Here is a 6000-nt window from a genome sequence, read left to right as displayed (position 1 = left end):
AATATTAATTAATTATTTTTTTTTGGAAATTTAAGTATGTAAATAATATTATTTAAGTCTTACTTATCATTTTATATTTTCATAAAATATTCTATTCTTTTGTAATATTTATTGTAAAGAATAGAGATAACTACATTATTCCTCAAGAGGTTAATCCAGATGTTAATAGTATTGCTTCTCCATACATATCATCTAGCTACTACTAACCCAAAAAGGGTTTTTTCTTAAGTTATACATTATTCTCTACCACACACTTAAAATTCTTAGCAAATAAATTGAGAATTAAGATAACACCCCCACCAAGCACAAACACTACAAGCTAGACTAAAGTTTCGTTCCATGAATGAAGCTATCTCGAAGTCATGGAAAAAAGTTCATCTCTTAGAAGCAAAACAAATGGAGGGAGACTTTCATGTTGGGGGCGTCTCAAGTTGAAGCTTCCACAGGTGAAGAGAACAAGTTCTTATAATATATGTACAAACAAACAAAAAACCATTCGTACGTATATTTCTTGGCTCATTTTACTTTACCTTCTAGTGATATTGATTGCATAAAATATAAATTATCACTTATGTTTGATGCAGCAAATAAGTAGTACAAAGGGCAATAGTTAATCTGCACAGCACCTATTTATAATCAGTTTGTATACTAATAGAGAAATTAATATCTTAAAGCTCTTGTTAACTTAGTATTGGCAATATTTATATACTTACAATTTAGTGAAACAATTTCTAACTTTGATGCTCGGTAATGATGATTGACTACTAAACTTGACTCTAGGACATTCCCCTATTCCAACAGAATCTAATGAGGTAATCTTTCAATTATCCAAAACAACTAAATAAAAAATAAATCACAAATTAACAGCTGAGAATGAATTTTCTGAATAGATTGAGGGAGTTATTCAGCTTATCTAGTATTTATATACAATTTGACAATGATTATAAGGAGATTAAGGATGATCCTAGTTCCTTAGACAATATACTCTAGTATAAGAATAGCTATGTACATGAATCTGAAAAATAATTGCTAGTTGCTACAGATTACAATAGGCATTTAACTACTTTATTTTTGGTGAACAATAGGCATTTAACTACTAATTCCAATAGTTTTATTTTGAACATGTCCCCTCATGGAAGAGCCCTTTGGGCTTGAAGCAAGGAAAAATGTACAGGCCCTCCATACAATGTACTGAAATTCAAGTTTTGTTTAAGATGAATGGAGGTGAATAGAATCAAACATTACAATGCAAGAGCATATCAATCAAAATCAAAATAGCAAACGATACACCGTAATTGGAACTCTAACCACACAATTGAAACCCTTCAATTAATCCAAAAAATTTACAAACCAAAACCCTATCCCAGAAAAACACATTGTGAAAAGAAAGTTGTCATTGAAGAATAAACACAAAGTGAAGAAACCAAAGTTCTCATTGAAGAATAAACACAAGCACCTAGAGTGCAAGGTCTGTTCCTAACAAATTTGCAAAAATGCCCACAGTACAAATTAATGAAATCAAACAATTAGCAACGAAATCAAACAATGAGTACCCAGAGTACAAAACCAATGAAATCAAACAACTAAATAAAAAATAAATCACAAATTAACGAAAAAAAATGAATTCACTTGACACAACAAGAGTGTGGATCGAAATCGCAAAGAAAACTTACTTGCGTCTGCAGTGTGAGAGAGTGGCTGAGAGGATAAGAGCGTGAGAGAGTGACTGAGAGGGGAAGAGAGTGTGACTGAGAGGGGAAGAGCATGAGAGAGTGGCTGAGAGGGGAAAAGAGAGTGGCTGAGAGGGGAAAAGTGGAAGAGAGCGTTTGCTGCGTGAGTGAGTGGCTAACAGTGGAAGAGAGGGATGGGGAATTTTAATTCCTGTGGTTTTTGTGAGAATTTAAAATTCTTCTAATTTAGTCTATTAAAATGCTTCAAGAAAATGATGACATTTTAATTACTTTCTAAAATACTTTATCCAAACATATTAAAATATAAGAAGCATTTTAATAGCTCAGTTAAAATACTTTACTCACTTTAATTGCTCCATCCAAACACAAGGTAAGGGTTTAAGAGAAAGAGATTTTTGGCTCTTTTTTCTATAATATTAGGCGGAAGAATTGTATGATATGATGAGGAAACAATTAAGAAGAATTTTTATCAAAGTTACAAAGTGGGGGATAATGGGTATAAGTAAATCTCCTCTAGATTATCAAAGTTACAAAGTGGGGGATAATGGGGTATAAGTAAATCTCCTCTAGATGAACAACTTTTTGGTGGGGAAGTGACTTTTGCTAATGTCACTAGTGCAAAAATCAGAATTTAAATTAGCCTTTTAGATTGATTATAAAGGAATCATTTTGATAAAAAAAATGCTTTGGTATTTTTGTAAATAAAATAGATATTTTTAGATTTTGTGAAAAATCAACATTATCTTAAAACATCTATTAATGAAAAATACGTCGTAGAAGAAACTATCGAATTTTGTAATGTATATGTATCATATGTTAATCCTAAAGGGATTCCAAAGTCTCGTCATGAAGGAAGATGTTTATGAAAAGATACATGAGGTAAAAATCCCAAGAGAATCGGTCGGGAGGAATTGTTTCAAGCACATTTATATATATTTAATAAAATTAATGAGGTTCAATGATAAACGTTAAGCTTATTGGATTTTTATATGCATTTTGGGGGTGTTTATTTGACATTTTAATTAATTTTAGGTCTTTTTTTAATCAAATTAGCTTTAAATTCAGTTTTTACTTTATCTTAGATGGAATTTTATGTTTTAGTTATGTTTAATGAATTTTTTTTATAGTTTTTCAGTAAAAACAGGTCATTGCGATAAGAGTTCTAAAGGCCCAAAATCAAAAGAAAGTTTTAGAAGGAAAAATTGTAAAAATTGAAGATAAAAATTAGAAAAATCAAGAACAAGATATTTTTCTTAGATAAATCAGCCAAAGAAGAAGATAATACTTGAATTAATTAGAGATATTATTTGTTTGTAATTTTTTATGATTATCTCCTTAATTAAACCTAACTACAATTTTATAAATAGGAGGCTAGACCTTCATTGTAATGGGGTAGAAGTCCCAAGTAATTCTTAGAATTATATTTTAGACTTTCACCTACTAGATACCTCCATTAATCCATTAGACACTCTAGGTTTCATTATATTATTTTTGAGTGCAATTCCTTCCACCTAGGAGAGAAAAGGATGAACTTTGTTTCACTTTAATTCTATCAATTCAATATTTCATCTTGAGTTCTTTATTTGTTTTCATACTTAATGTTTTTATTTGATTGACCATCTTATAAATGAATTCAGGAATTGACTTGCGCTTTTATGAGCCTTGTTGAAACTCAAACGTGAAACAATAAGATTATCTCTAGGGATAGAATAATATTGGTTACACGTCGCTAATTCTCGACCATTAATGGTGATTGCTTATGTCGGTATGTCCAAGGGATTGGGTATCAGGTAAGTAGTTTAGAATCTGTGACCATGCGAGAGTTGGAGTGGAATACATTAATGAATTGGGGACGAACTGTGAATGTATGAATACATGATTTTGATGATGCTAAAGAATAATCAAACAATGTTGCTTTTAAGATTACTTCAATAATCAAAGGTTAAGCATTGCTTCAAAACTGAGACAAGGTTGCTTCAATATTAAATCAAAAAAAGATTTGATTCTTGAAAATGAAAGAGAGATGCAAATTTTAGTGTTAGAAACATGTAACTCAAAATCTGATTGTACATGTGTATTTGAATCTCCACTCTCCAATGTAAAGACTGTAAATGAAATGCAATAGCAAAAATAAAGATAATTTATAATAAATTACACTATTTTTTATAATGAGTGATTAAATTATTCTAAAAATAACTTTGAAAGACTTATAATAATAATATTTTCATTGATTTTTTTTATAAAATTACTTAGTTTACTTTTTCTCTTTTTATTTTTTTAACCCAAAATATCTCTTACCAAGTTAGGGCTTAATCTTCCGATAGGGAAATTTATTTTAAAGATTAACTTCATCTAGCAAATAATCTTTCATATTTAAATTTAAAGATAAAACATATTTAAGTTGACATGATTATCTACTTACTAGATCACATTGGTTCTACTTATTTTTTTCGTGGTTATAAAAACTATACAAATTGTTGTATGGAAACAAATGTTTGGTTATAATTGTGGAGTGTATACGTGTAGAAAAGATGTAGGAGGAGCGGCAACATGTGCATGGGCTTCGCCTGAACGGAGAAAAGGACGAAGAGACAGGTAATTACACAGCACGTGAGGCTGCTGAGTGCGATAGAATTGATACCAATCAGATAATAGACAATATCCTTTCTATTTTGATGCTTTAAATTTTCTCTGCTACAAAAGGCAAAACGGTTAAAAAAGGCAAAATGTTCTGGTGAATCAATACATGAGTCTCTTGATCAAAATTTGAGATTTGAATCTTTGGTTAGGAACTTAGGGTATAGATTTTGGAGATATTATTTTATCCTAAAATAGACTAATTAGTGGAAGAAGATTATCCGAATGCCTAATAAGAAACTTCAACTAATAATGATTGGTTTGGTAGGTGGAAATCAAATTAATATCTTATAAGAATCTGAGTTTTAAATTGGCTAATAAAAAAATAAAAAACTTCAAATACTTCCTAATGCAAAAAAAAAAAAAGAAGAAGAAAAGGAAAAGAAGCAAAACGGTTATTGTGTGAGTAAGTAACACTGACAGTAGTAGGAAGCCAAGTAGCAATGGCATTGCCAGCTGTATTTGGCTGGGCTCATGAACTACCACGTGTGCCCCTTCCTAAAACTCTCTTTGCTGTTTGCACTCTCTCTCCGTTACTTCCAACATCACCATTTGCACAAAGTCCCATCCAATCCAATTCTAACCTATCTCCACTTGCTTCTTAATTTTCTGTTTGCCAACAAAATGCACTATTTTTCTTGACTGTTAATTGACTATGGTTGATGCACTCCCTTAATTTTGTATGTTTGTTTCCACAAGAAGTTATAATTTGGTGCTTATATATTTTGATGGCAAAATACTATATCTACTTGTTTATAAATTTTGTTATCCTTCAATCTTGTTATTATAAATTTAAAGGAAAGACTAAAACATATGGATTTAATTTAATTTTTAATGATTAGTTAAAATATGTTTCAATAAGTATACATTATGTTATATTTTATTTTTAACTTTTTTAGTTATTCCTCCCCCCCCTCAATTTGTAAAACAAATAGCAAATAAAAATGCATTAATTCTTAATAAACCACTAAAAGATAATTCATTGCATGTATAGAAAAATTAAAATGCAATTTTGTATCATACAAGAATTTACAATTTTAACTTACTTATAAATTTTGATGTCTTTTGATAATTATTTTCTCTTAATTTTTAAAATAGACAATAGCTAAAAGTATATTAATTAATTCTTAATAAATAAAAAAAATTGTATTACTTATAAGGATCATAATTAGAGAAAAATAAAAAATATACAACAGTATAACATAAATAATTATTGTTTTTAAGTTATTATACTGTATTTGACAAGAGGCAAAGTAGAGCTAATAAAACAAGGGGAAAATATTGTAACACATTTTTATTGTAAGTAACGATTAGAAAAAAATTTAAAATATAATATACCAAGAGAAAAAAAGATAAGAAAAAGTTATATAATTGAATATATGAATTAACTAGCACAAAATTGTTCTATTTAATTAGTTTTTTTAGTATAAGTCTCACAATTACATTTGCATTGAATATTAAAAAAAGAGTTTTATTAGAAAAATTGTACTCCTTGTAATGATTTTACATCACAGGAATAAGATTGTCTCTTACAAAAACAGTAGTATAATTTTTTATTAAAAAAAATTATGTGAATTGAATCTCGTGAGTTCATCAAAACAAATTTTTAAAGTTTAATATAAGTATTTACATACTTATATATTATTTATTAATAAAATTTTCACATCATCAA

This window comes from Glycine soja, chromosome 16, assembly GCF_004193775.1.
Source record: "Glycine soja cultivar W05 chromosome 16, ASM419377v2, whole genome shotgun sequence".
NCBI lineage: Eukaryota > Viridiplantae > Streptophyta > Magnoliopsida > Fabales > Fabaceae > Glycine > Glycine soja.
This window is presented reverse-complemented; position numbering follows the sequence as displayed.